We start from the raw sequence: 15,051 nt of genomic DNA on the forward strand, positions 1-15,051 counted from the left end.
ATTTAGGGACGATTTTTTTTTAACTCCTAAAATAAGTTGTTTTAAAAAATAACCATCTTTTTAATTTTAATTGGTTTTAGTCAAGAGAAAAGATTTGTTGACAAAATTACCCTTAATGAAATCTCTTTATATTCATATTACATGATCTAAAATTTGAATTGACTCATAAATGGCAACTAGAACAGCTCCACCAAGAGGAAGTGTAGCTGCAGCTGCAAGCACGAAGAAGAGAAGAACAACAAGAGGTGTGGCCTCTAGAGGGGTTGTCGGGGACTATGCTTTAGTTTTACATGAATGATCGACCAGGGCTCAATATCTCCCCAAATGTCTTGCTTGTCATGAGCATTGGTTTCATTGCTTTTGTTGCCATTCTCCGTGTCATGGGCAAGTTGTACTTAGTTCGCAAGGAGGCTTGAAAAGTGTATTAACATTGGCAAAATTAAGTTCCAATATGCTGATTTTGAATTTTGCTTTGATGGAATTAATTTCTCTCTCCTTTCTTTATAATATTAGTAAATTTTAATTTTCTTTTACATAAAAAATAAATAAAATAACCGAAAACCTAATTATCCAAATTAGAGGATTTTGGATAATATCTTTTTGTCCATATTCATTTCATTTTAGTGACATTGAATAATTTTTCAATGCATATTCATTTTCATATCAAATTCCTTTTTGATTTTAAACTTTATCTATATTGTAAAATACAAAGATAGAGAACAAGTTACACTCTATGTTTAAAAAATATTGTTATTACACGCTATGTTTAAAAAGTATTATTACAGTTGAAAAAAAGTTGTTACACGTTTTAATTCCAAGAGTTTATGTTGCAATGAAATGCAAATGAGCAATTTACACATCATATTTAATAACAAAAAAGAAAAACAAAATCACACTGCAAGCCTAAACAGATGTTATACGCTTTAACAAAAAATGTTACATACCAAAACTTCAACAGCAAATGTTAGATGCCAAGGTCAAAGCTTTGACACCAAATGTTGCGTGTCAAGGCCATAGGTTCATCATTACATATTACATGCCAAAGCCAAAGCAGAAGATGTTACACATTAAAACTTCAACAACAAATATCACATGCCAAGGTCAAAGTTTCAGCACTAGATGTTACATGCTAAAACCAAAGCTTCAGATGTTACACGCTAAAGCCAAAGCACCAAAACCAAAGTAGAAGATGTTACATGCCAAGGTCAAAGCTTTAGTACTAGATGTTACATGCCAAGACCAAAGCTTCAGCATCAGATGTTACACACCAAAGCTTGCTTCTTCCTACTAATATTACGTGCTAAGGCATAAATCACTTTGTTACATGCTAAGGTATGTTTTACTAGACTTGAATAACTGAAAACCTCAACACTAATAAACTTAAGAACCTATTGTTACTCACCATACCATACTTTTTGGTCTATAGATAGACGATAGAGGGTTTTGTGAATGTAAACTAATAAATCCAAGAATATGTTATTATCTTCCATATTATACTCTCTAGTTTGTAGATCGATGACAATTTGGCAAGATGACGAGAGATAGAGAGAGATGATGATGGTGGTAAAATTAGAGAGAGTTGGATGAAAAGAGAGAAAAATAAAGAGCATAGCCAAATAGGGAATTTAGCAAACGAATGATGGGACAGAAAAATTGAGAGTGTTTAATTTGTTTAAAATAGTTTTAAGGGCATTTTTTGTCATCTCATGGCTAACTTTGGCTAAAAACAGTTAAATTTATTTTGATGGTTATATTTGAAATCGACTTATCAAGAGGGTTATTTATCACAATTTTTTCTTTTATTTATGTTTTTTTATTGACTTTTTTGGTTTTAAAATTTGAATTTAGTCATTATTCTTTTAAATATCATATATATGAAAATTTTAATATATATGGCTTTAAAAAGTTTGAAATTCAAAATTTTCAAATATTATTTATAAAAAATTTTATAAATTCGTGATTTAAAAAAAAGGATTACAATTAAGTTTCCTTTTACGAAAAAAAAGTTAATGAGAGACAAAAAAAAAAAAAAACAAATTGGACACAAGGAGGAAGTTATTACAAACATTTGTATTTATGTTTTTGCTATGTTTTTTCTATCCCTTTGTAATTATAAAGACCAAAGTTAACTTTGACTTTGACATTAAGTAATAAAATTTGTTTTACTTTTCAAAAAAAAAATTTGTATTTATGATCATTAATTGATACTAAAGGTACTAAATAAAATTATATTTATTTCCAAACGCATGAGATGAGAAAACTAATGCATGATCCTAAGAAAGGTATAGAAGGTTGAAACTGATGAGTAGAAAATGTTAATAAATTTTAGTATGTTGACAAAGATCAAGGGAGGGGACGTGGTCTGTAAACAAATTTTGAGATTTGGTAATAATTTTTAAGAGTGATTAAAAGTCGGTTAAAATTCACTCAATTATATTAAGTGATGAAATTCAGTTAGTTCAAATTCATGTCAGATCGGTTCACTTAAAAAAAAATTTAAAGTCAGTTAACCGAATTAATCTACTTTGTATTAATGTCACTGATATAGTTTTTTCATGCTCACGTATAAATCAAGAGTTCTGAGTGCATCGTCAACCAACAAACAATAAAATACAAATAGCAAATAATCTCATTAGTATTTTATTTTTTGTTGCTTCCAAAATTTATTTATTTCTTTATTTTTATTTATGTATATAAATATATAATCCATTCCAATATTCAACTTCCCAATGCAACAAAAAAATAATTTATATAAATCTTTATTCAAACATTAATATCATTGATATAATCATATAAAACACCTATATAAAATTAAACATAATACAAAACTATATAAAAAATTTTTTATTTACAAAATATATTATCATCAATTTCAAATCACTTATTTATTCAAAAATTTTCGAAATGTGAAAGAGTTTTTTATTAATCAATTTGTTTTACTTGAACAAATCACTTTCAAAAATTGTCCTGATAATTTGATTAATATAATTTCCATTACCAAAAAATAAAACTAAGCTCCTTAAAGTTTAAAATTTGTAATATAAATATAAATATATAATAACCCCTCCCCCTTTAAAGATTAAAAGTTAAAATTAAAATAAGTCCTAATATCCTTTAAAGCCTTATCTAATTATCTAAGTATGAAGTATCTAATTATATTATTTCCATCACCAAAAAATTAAAATAAGTCCTTTAAAGTTTTAAATTTGTAATATAAATATAAATATATAATAATCTTTACCTTTTAAAGCTTCAAAAGTAAAATAAGTCCAAAATGTCCTATATCTATAAGTTTATAAACCTTATCAAATTATCAAATTATCAATAGTATGAAGTATCCAATTATCTAAGTATCTAATTATTTACTTTTCATCACCAAAAAAATAAAAATAAGTCCCATAAAGCTTACAAGTTGTAATATATATATAAGAGGAAATTGTGAGAAATAACCTTCCTAATAAGCTCACTTAAAAAATGACCTTCACTATAATTTTAACTATTTTTAGATAATTTTTGGCATGACTTAACAAGAATACCTTTTAAACCATTTAATCCAAATTAATGGTCCCGATTTCTTTCCCCTCTCTCGCCATTTAGATAAAAATTCTAAAATTAAATCTCGATTTAGCTATCTTACCGTCCAGCTCTCCAACACCATCAAGGTCTATATCTTGTCGTCTAGCTCTCCAATGCCATCAAGGTCTATATTACCATCCAACTTTCTCACTATCCCAAAGTGCAGAGATGACATCAAGGTATTTTTTATAGGTTCTTGAGTTTATTTTTTTACATTCATAGAACGCAAAAGTTGATGGGTAAATTATATGACTTTGGAAACTTAAATTTGACTAGGAGTAGTGAAATCAACCAGTTTATAGGCGATGTGTAAATATTTGTTAGGCATTGTGTCACTGGTTATTAAGGTGTGTGACTGGATATTAGGCATTGCATGACTAATTATTAGGAAATGAAACCTATTTATTTGGCATTGCGTGACTGAATATTAGACAATAGGGGACTACATAGGAGGCATTGAGAGACTAGATTTTAGAAATTGTGTGTGATGACGGTTTAGGCATTGCGTGACTAGTTTTTAGTATTAGCATTGCATTATCTACATAATGTTGAAGCTGATTATCTACTAATTCAGCCTGCTTAATAACAAATTCTGTAAAATTAGAGGAGAATTAGAAATGCTTAATACCCAATTTAGCCCCCTTAATTCCACTTATATTGGTGCAGAAAACCATCCAGATTCAACTGACACAAAACTCTGAAATTCTCTTTGAAGCACTTAATGTATCGATTTACAAACTAATCATATTCGTCAGAAAACAAGCCTAAAACCATTGAACACCCTTCTAAAAGTCAACATTCATGCCTATAAATAAAGAAAACCACTATCCATTTTAATCAAAATCATCTAAAGGAAAATCTCAAAATTCTCATGGCTTCCAAACGTTCCAAAGGTGAAACTATGAAAGGGGTTGTGATGAAGAGGAAGATATCCCTGAAAATGTTGTAGCATATTTGGTCAAGTTGATGGACCAAATTGAGAGCATGGAGAATGACACACATGGGTTGATGGATAAGTTGTTGGTTAGGACAGAAGTCCTGGAGACAAAATTCTAGGCGATAGCAAGATTCTAGCTAAAATTTATGAAATAGTAGAAGAGATTAGGAAGAAATGAACCATGGTTCATATGTTGTATCATCTGTTTTTCTTTAGCTAATGAATAAAAATATTGATTTATCACATATTTTTCATAAAATGAGTTATTGCCTTTAATTTCTATTATGATGAATAACTTGGTTACTGAAATACCCCATACTTTGATATGGTGATAAATAAAGTTGGTCGGATGTGAATTGAGGCATAATAAGGTATTTTGGGTACCAAGGAGACAAGATAAAAGTTTTATAATAAAATAATATTTTATTATTAAAATATTAATATTTAGCCGGATGTCGAAATCAGTCATGAAGAAGGATCATATGGTTGATCCAAGCGGGGAAGAAGATGACAAGCCCAACTTTATAAAAATATTTGTCATGACATACATGTGATGGATAGCATGTTTGCATGCTAGGAGAGTCCCGAAAAATTTACAAAAGTCGGTATTGTACCTAGAGGTACAACAAAGTTGATTTAAACCTCGAACTAGATCAAATAGAGAATTTTTGATGAAATTAAGAATTTTAAAGTCCCAGAATGGTTTAATATAGTGATTCGGAATTTGAGGATCAATTTGGAATCAAACCAAAATTTTCGCTATCTAGGGGCAAAATGGTCATTTGCCACCTAGGGACAAAATGAGAATTTTTAGAAAAGCTTTTTTGGCCCCATTTGACTTATTGGAGTATGATTTGAAGTTTAGAAGTAAAAATTTTTAATTTCAGTATAATTTAGAGTATAGGGGTAAAATGGTAATTTTACCATCCTAGGGGCAAAACAGTAATTTTTCATCACCAGGACATTTTTCCAGCACATGGTCATCCCTTATCCTCATTTTGACCATTGACTAATTGTGAGGTGGAGATAAAAAGGATTAAAATTTTAAAAGTTTTAAAAATGGACCAATAAGAAAATGTCATATGTCAAGCTTAGGATATTTTATTATTTGACTAAAAAAATAGCATAAATCAGCCCATTACTCTCCAAATATTCAGCCAAGCAAGGAAGAGAGAGAAAGAGAGGAAGAACAAACCCTAGGTGAGGAATTTCAAGAGAAAAAGTGTGGAAAATCAAGGAAAACAGGTGAAAAAGGTAGGATTTTTCAACTTAAGCTTGAAATCTATTTTCTGTAAGCGTTTCTCCTTATTTTCCATGCTTAAATTACATGTTTTCATGATGAATTGATGGCTGATCAAAATGGGTTAGGAGAGAGAAAGTTGTTAGATTAATTTGATTTTAAGTTATGTTAGTGTTTTTAATTAGTTTAGCATATTTAGGAACAAAAACAAGAAAAGAATTCATTTTCCTCCATTACCATTATTGACTGAATTTGCTAGGGAAATATTGGCTGCTGATCTTGATGTTTATTTCAGGAATTATGATGAATAATGATGAATTATGAGCCTAGAAAAATAATGGGAATTTTTGGAGCAAAAATACGAATTTTTACCCACTAGGGGTATTTTTGTAATTTGCTATCGGGACTGATAAATTGAATCTCATTCACAGTCACTAAGGTAATTTAAGTATAATTGGAGTGTAGAAAGTGAGAAAAATTGATTTGGAGTTAAATTGGAGATAATAGGCCGAATTAGGTCAGCACCGCATTTAAGCGATAGTCGGATAAGTTGTATATCATATCATGCATATATACCAAGCCTAAATTGATTTTATAATGGTCAAGCATTGATGTGGTGAATTATGTATTATACATTGTGGATAGGTGGTGAGCAAAGTACACTGGTAAAAGTACAGAGATTATACTTAGAGATTGGGATTAGGAGTACATCGACTCCTAGAATTGTGAGTGAACTTATTATCGTCTTAATTATTTAGAGTAGTTTTACACAATTGTGTGATTTTATGAAAAATGGGTGTAAATGGTAAATTGCTATGTTTTATGAGAAATTACGATTTTATAAAATGATTTTATAAATTTTCTGAAAATATCAAATATTGGTTTTGAAAATAGAGTAATTGGAGACTACCTGTTTGTGTTGTAAATTTATGATTTTAATTGAATGGCTTATGACAATATATGAGCATGAATGGCTAAACTGATTTTGGTGTTAGAATTATTTGTACTGAGTATTCAGCCTTGAGAGGCTAGGTTTCGATAAATTGCCATGTCATGCTAGAATGAATTTTATTGATTGGTGGAGTATATATTAATTATTCACTGCAGAAGGGGTTCCATGAACTAGCCTATTAGAGGGGCGCAGTAAACTCCATTATATTTTTTCCTCGAATGGAGAGGCGCGTAGGGTATCTCCTGGGGTAAAGCCTAGGGTTCACTTTACGTCAAACCACCACGTGAAGGGGAACTCAGCCAACGCCAAGGAACGACTGTATTTTTCTCAAACTAAAAATATATTTTAAGTGTATACAAAAATTTTAACAACCTTGGCGGACTCGGTTGGATGCCCTACGCAAGGTATCACCGAGTATGAGTTTTGACATGAGCCAAAGTTTTAAGAAATTCATAAGCCAAGTTGATTACTCGATTTATATGGATTGATTTTATTTGGTTGAAATGAGTTGAAAGATAATGAAATTACAGTATGATGGCTTATTTCAATTGTCTCCATTTACTCGACTTTAGATAGTTTAGATGGTATCTGTTTACTCACTAGGATTTTATAATCTCACCACCCTCATTTCCTCACATTTCAGGCTCGGGGAATTTCATAGTTAACTGACTTTGACAAGGACCTTCATTTGAACTCGAATCGGTAAAAGTTGTAGGTTTCCAGCTTTCAATGCATTTTGGTTAGATGTGGGCTCACGTGTCACTACAAAAGAAATTTTATGCTTTGGTTATTTGCTTTATAGTATATATGAATATAATTAACTTTTACGCTATAAGAATTATGTACCGATAGTTTTATGAAATTATTTTACAAAAAAATAGTTTATTTTATTGAATATTTTTATTATATTCAAATGGTCAAATTTTCACTTCAAATGAACGTTTTAGATACTTAATTTGTTTTTAAATTATTAAATATATATTTTCTGATTACCTACTACATTTTTAGCAAGATTCGAGGTTTTCGACAAAAATGACGAAAATGCCTTGTGAGCCAGAAAACAATATGTTATGTTTTGATTTGAAAATGATTTGAAATCCTTCGAATTTTGATATTTGATAACTATTGCTCACCGGGGAAGTGCGAAAGCTGATACGAGAGCCTTGCGAGGTTTCGATCGACATTCGGGGTGAAGAATGTTTGTCGAGGCCTCGCGGCGATTGTCACGGACTCGATGAGGAGTTCCGGGTCGTGACAATTTAGATTGGTATCAGAGCATGGTTTAAATATCAGAGATTTTGGTTTTAAAGCTTTAGATTTTAAAGTTTTTGATTTTAAGGTTGTTTTAAGAAATCCACACTGACACTACATGGCCCCAAGTCTAGTTCAGTTAAGATAAGTTAAGTTAGGTTAGATTTAATAGAATGTATGCATCTACATATAGAAATCTACCTACTTTTGAGATGCATAAATAATTAAATAATTACTATTTGATTGCATATAGGTTTTGAGGTGCACTAGTGATACACACACCATGTCTAGAAGACGTGGTAGTCCCGATACCTCTCATAATGCTAGCGAGAGATCTCTATATTCTACGGCTAGAAGCAAATGGCACCCTGATCTAGGTGATTCGGAAGGTGGTTCGTCTCGAATTCCTGATAATAGAATTCCTAAGAACTTATCAGAATGGGTTCATAATAAGGGGAGCTTCGAGAGTAGCAAGAATTTTGAAAGTGAGAGTAACTCCAATACACCGAAAATTGAACAAGATTTCATTTCGGAACAACCTAGAGAGCACCCTAGAGAATGGACGAGGGAAGAAATTGCAAGGGGATATATTCGTTCTAGGAAGAGCGTGACAGTAGTTCAACACTTTCCACCAAGCTGTGGGAAAAATGTAAGGGGACAACCAGAAAAGAATAAGGAGAAAGTAATAGTGGCAAGTAAACCCCTTAGAAAAGTGTCAGGTGTACGACATTTTCCTCTCGATTGTGGAAGAAATGCTGCACCGGTGAGTGATGAAGAATGTAGGAGAATACAACAAGCCTGGATTGAGGAGCAAAGGAGAAAATCACAGAAGGAGGAGAACCCGAAAGAGGATCTTAATAAGGACTTTGAGTAGAATTTTTCGATAAGATCAGATTAAGATGAGGATCATAATGACATGTAATATTTTTGTAGAATTTTTGTGCTACTTTAACTCTAAGTAGATGTAGTGTAAAAGAGATAATAGTTATCTGTACAAAGAAGTAAATAGTTTGGCTTTTAAAAGTATATGACTAGAATGTATTATAAAATGGTTGTTTAAGTAACTGAAGGTATATGGGAATCTTTAGTATGATAGGGATAAATTGGTAATATAATTATTAAGGAAGGTTATAAAAGGAAGCAATAAGGTTATAAATGACATTCGGAATGGATAATGTGATTACGTTAATGATTGTAATTTAAGCATGAAGGGGATTATTCAGTGATGTTATGACATTATGAGGTAATAGTTGGGCACAAATATAACCCAATGAAGTTAACTTATGGAATATAAGGAATATAAAATTTTGATTTAGTAAGGATTGCGATAATAAAGTGAGGAGGAAGCTGGGCTGTTTTCGTAGTTAATTATACCAAAAGTCAATAAAATTATTGGAGTATAAGACAAAAAAGATAATTGGATAAGGATGACAATAAATTTGAGGAAAGTTGTAGATAGTAAGCAACTTATGTGTGGAGTGGTATATGTATCATGAATTTATTACACTGTATGGAAAAGATGTTTTAAGGTGGAATTTTATGAATGTTGATAAAAGTCAAAAGATGACATGAGACGAAAGTATTAATTTGGCTTAGTGTGTATGACAAGAAAATAGAAGGTACCTATACTTATAGAACTCATGATATATATCTAGAAAGGAAACCACTAGTTGAGAATGATTGATGTGGTGACTTTGAATGCAGACAAATAGCTTTGATGAGAAAATTTCTAATAGCTACAATACTTCAGCAGTGACTGTCCAACGCTATACTGCTCTGAATACCTCGCACCTATGATGCATGAGTAAGATGGGAACGACACGATAATGAGCTTACAAATTGAATTCTGGTTATTAGTCATTGTGTTTTGTTATCTGGGAGTTTTAAATATTCTGGAGAATGTTTACCCAAATGAATTGAAAAACTTCTTTATTGCCTTGCATATAGACATATAATTAAAAGAAAAATTGAAAGATTCTTGAAATGACTATATTGAGATGAGATACCAAATAATGAAAGTGTGAAGGAAGAATTATGAGACTGGTACAGAAAATCAGTTTATATAGAATATCATTACGAGAATTTGTAATATCTGTTTTGATACAGTAAAATGACAAGAGTTAGTAACAACATGAGGCTAATTGTGTGACACCCTAGAAACCTATGAAGATGAGTTAAGGATTGAATGGATGAGTACGTATTTATATATCTTTAAGAGTAAGTGTTTTAGGAATACATAAACATCTTTGAGAAGAGATTCTAATCATACACAGCAAGTATGAAACGTAAAATTTTTAAAACTTGTTGAGAAGCCTAACGACTAAATCACAAGTTAAGGGATCACATGCTGTGAGACATAAGTTTAAGATAGATATTCCTAAGGAAATACTCAAGAGAAGTTTTGCTCTGGATCTCGTTAAAGCAAGCACTAAGTTATGTGATTATAAAAAGGAAGCTGTAAGCTGATAGTGATATTAGTATTAATATTGAAAAATACTTGAGGAGAATCTAGTTTTAAGTTTTACAATTTCAAGTACAATTTATAAATTGGTTAAGGAAGAATGATGTTATGTTCATATGAAGGAGTGGAACAAAGGATGATAGAAGTTGACCCTGAAAATGAAGTCAGATAATGAAACTTTCTTAATATATATTACGGAAATTGGAATTCGAAAATGCTTGAGGTATACATGATTCAAATGAGTTTGAGTCTTAAGTGACAAATCAATATCGTAATGCAAGAAAGATACAAGGTAATGTAGAGGTATGAAGGATAATCAAGGAAAAAGGATAACTCTTAGGAATTGTGGTATTGCATGAGATGCAATGATCAAGTTAAGATAAATCTTTGAGGCATCAATAGGATTATAAAGTATACACGCATAATAGATTATAATTCAATGGAGATGACATTGTGATGCAATGATATATAGTATAAGGAAACTCAAACATATGGTTGGAAAATATATGAATGATATGAAGTTGTACGCAAGCATAATAAGAAGGTTGACATGCACTATAAGAATCGTTATATTGAAACTAAGATTTGAATGCGGATGAATAAAGGGAAATGTAGTCCAAGGTATGTGAACAGATGGATCTCTATACATAACAAGAGATGTTGACATTTGAAAATACATGTACACATGTATATATGAAATTGATAATTTGACTAACTAAGGTGAAGAATTGTTTTCAGTAATTGGGAGATTTTGAAATAATGCTAGAGGAGGTTAGTGAGCTAAAGTGTTAACGGACATGCAATGAACGATTAAAGTTATGAGTGACTTTGAAAGTAAACCTTGGATTGTTTAAGTTCTTAATGGAACTCTATTAAAGGAAGGGTATGGACCAGTATAAGATGAATGAATTAAGGTTCAGAAATTTGGTATTGAGCAAATTAATAAAATGATGAATAGGTATACATAAGTAAGTATGATATGTGATTGAAATCGGTATAATTGATATGAAGTTATGGTTCAAATTTAATAAGGGTAATAAAGGCATGCTTAGTGTCTCGATATAAGAGATCATGGTTGTAAAAAGTATTACTAATCCGATTCCAAAGGATGATAATTGCCATAAATAAAGCATTTAATTGAACTGAAGGTGAACGAGGTAAATAAATTGAATGTCCCCATAGAAGGAACAAGGAGTAGGATCATACAAGGAGATTGATAACGCAACATCGACGGGAATTCGAGGACGAATTCTATTTAAGTGGGGGAGATTGAAATACCCCATACTTTGATATGGTGATAAATAAAGTTGGTCAGATGCGAATTGAGACATAATAAGGTATTTTGGGTACCAAGGAAATAAGATAAAAGTTTTCGAATAAAATAATATTTTATTAATGAAATAATATTAAAATATTAATATTTAGCCGAATGTCAAAATCAGTCATGAAGAAGGATCATATGGTTGATCCAAGTGGGGGAGAAGATGACAAGCCCAACTCTATAAAAATATTTGTCATGATATACATGTGATGGATAGCATGTTTGCATGTTAGGAGAGTCCCGAAAAATTTACAAAAGTCGGTATCATACCTAGAGGTCAATAAAGTTGATTTAAACCTTGAACTAGATCAAATAGAGAATTTACGATGAAATTAAGAATTTTAAAGTCTCAGAATGGTTTAATATGGTGATTTGGAGTTCGAGGATCAATTTGGAGTCAAATCGAAATTTTCACTATCTAGTGGTAAAATGGTCATTTGCCACCTGAGGACAAAATGAAAATTTTTAGAAAAGATTTTTTTGGCCCCATTTGACTTATTGGAGTATGATTTGAGGTTTATAAGTGAAAAATTTTAATTTTGGTATAATTTGGAGTATAGGGGTAAAATGGTAATTTTACCACTCTAGGGGCAAAACAGTAATTTTTCATCACCAGGACATTTTTCCAGCACATGGTCATCCCTTATCCTCATTTTGACCATTGACTAATTGTGTGGTGGAGATAAAAAGGATTAAAATTTTAAAAGTTTTAAAAATGGACCAATAAGAAAATGCCATGTGTCAAGCTTAGGATATTTTATTATTTAACTAAAAAAATAGCATAAATCAGCCCATTACTCTCCAAATATTTGGCCAAGAAAGGAAGAGAGAGAAAGAGAGGAAGAACAAACCGTAGGTGAGGAATTTCAAGAGAAAAAGTGTGGAAAATCAAGGAAAACAAGTGAAAAAGGTAGGATTTTTCAACTTAAGCTTGAAATCTATTTTCCTTAAGCATTTCTCCTTATTTTCCATGCTTAAAGTACATGTTTTCATGATGAATTGATGGTTGATCAAAATGGGTTAGTAGAGAGAAAGTTGTTAGATTAATTTGCTTTTAAGTTATGTTAGTGTTTTTAGTTAGTTTAGCATATTTAGGAACAAAACAACAAGAAAAGAATTCATTTTCCTCCATTACCATTATTGGCCGAATTTTCTAGGGGAATATTGGCTGCTGATCTTGATGTTTATTTAAGGAATTATGATGAATAATGATGAATTATGAGCCTAGAAAAATAATGGAAATTTTCAGAGCAAAAATACAAATTTTTATCCACTAGGGGTATTTTCATAATTTACTATCGAGACTGATAAATTGAATCTCATTCACAGTCACGAAGGTAATTTAAGTATAATTGGAGCGTAGAAAGTGAGAAGAATTGATTTGGAGTTAAATTAGAGATAATAGGCCGAATTAGGTCAGCACTGCATTTAAACGGTAGTCGAATAAGTTGTATATCATATCATGTATATATACCAAGCCTGAATTGATTTTATAATGGTCAAGCATTGATGTGGTGAATTATGTATTGTACATTGTGGATAGGTGGTGAGCAAAGTACACTAGTAAAAGTATAGAGATTGTGCTTAGAGACTGGGATTAGAAGTACATCGACTCCTAGAACTGTGAGTGAAGTTATTATCGTCTTAATTATCTAGAGTAGTTTTACACAATTGTGTGATTTTATGGACAATGGGTTTAAATGGTAAATTGCTATGTTTTAGGAGAAATTACGATTTTATAAAATGATTTTATAAATTTTATGAAAAAATCAAATATTGGTTTTGAAAATAGAGTAATTGGAGACTGCCTGCTTGTGTTGTAAATTTATGGTTTTAAATTGAATGGCTTATGACAATATATGAGCATGAATGGCTAAACTGATTTTGGTGTTAGAATTATTTGTACTAAGTATTTAGCCTTGAGAGGCTAGGTTGCGATAAATTGCCATGTCTTGCTAGAATGAATTTTATTGATTGGTGGAGTATATATTAATTATTCACTGTAGAGGGGGTTCCGTGGACCAGCCTATTAGAGGGGCACGGTAAACTCCATTATATTCTTACCTCGAATGGAGAGGCACGTAGGGTATCTCCTGAGGTAAAGTTTAGGGTTCACTTCACGCTAAACCACCACGTGAAGGGGAACTCAGCCAACACCAAGGAACGACTGTATTTTTCTCAAACTAAAAATATATTTTAAGTGTATACAAAAATTTTAATAGCCTTGGCGGACTCGATTGGATGCCCTGCGCATGGCTTCACCGAGTATGAGTTTTGGCACGAGCCAAAGTTTTAAGAAATTTATAAGCCAAGTTGATTACTCGATTTATATGGATTGATTTTATTTGGTTGAAATGAGTTGAAAGATAATGAAATTACAGTATGATGACTTATTTCAATTGTCTCCATTTACTCGACTTTAGATAGTTTAGATGGTATCTGTTTACTCACTGGGATTTTATAATCTCACCACCCTCATTTCCTCACATTTCAGGCTCGGGAAATTCTATAGTTAGCTGACTTTGAGAAGGACCTTCATTTGGACTCGAATCGGTAAAAGTTATAGGTTTCCAACTTCTGAGGCATTTTGGTTAGATGTGGGCCGACGTGTCACTGTAAAAGAAATTTTGTGGTTTGGTTATTAGCTTTATAGTATATATGAATATAATTAACTTTTACGCTATAAGAATTATGTACCGATAGTTTTATGAAAATTATTTTACAAGAAAATAGTTTATTTTATTGAATATTTTTATTATATTAAATGGTCAAAATTTCACTTCAAATGAACGTTTTAGATACTTAATTTGTTTTTAAATTATTAAATATATATTTTCTGCTTACCTACTACATTTTTAGCAAGTTTCGAGGTTTTTGACAAAAATGACGAAAATGCCCAGTGAGCCAGAAAACAATATGTTATGTTCTGATTTGGAAATGATTTGAAATCCTTCGAATTTTGATATTTGATAACTATTGCTCACCAGGGAAGTGCGAAAGCTAATACGAGAGCCTTGCGAGGTTTTGATCGACATTCGGGGTGAAGAATATTTGTCAAGGCCTCACAACGGTTGTCACGGGCTCGATGGGGAGTTCCGGGTCGTGACAGTTACTTACCCTAATTTCTTAATTTTCTATTTATATAAGAAAAGTAAAGGTATGATAACGAAAGTTGGAATATTATTTTATTTATAGGCATTAAGTGAATGGATATTATGTATTGTGTGAATGGATATTATGCATTGTATGAATGGATATTAGGCATTGTGTGTCTGGTTGTTATGTATTCCGTGACTGATTTTTATGTATTACG

At 31.3% G+C, this 15,051-nt stretch overlaps 1 pseudogene; it reads left to right on the forward strand.

Annotated features, from left to right (window-relative positions):
- The first annotated feature begins 169 nt into the window (after positions 1–169).
- Positions 170–416, forward strand: LOC148760951 (protein transport protein Sec61 subunit beta pseudogene; annotated as a pseudogene).
- The last annotated feature ends 14,635 nt before the right edge of the window (positions 417–15,051 follow it).

The sequence above is a fragment of the Theobroma cacao genome, chromosome 9 (assembly GCF_053813885.1).
Source record: "Theobroma cacao isolate CCN51 chromosome 9, ASM5381388v1, whole genome shotgun sequence".
NCBI lineage: Eukaryota > Viridiplantae > Streptophyta > Magnoliopsida > Malvales > Malvaceae > Theobroma > Theobroma cacao.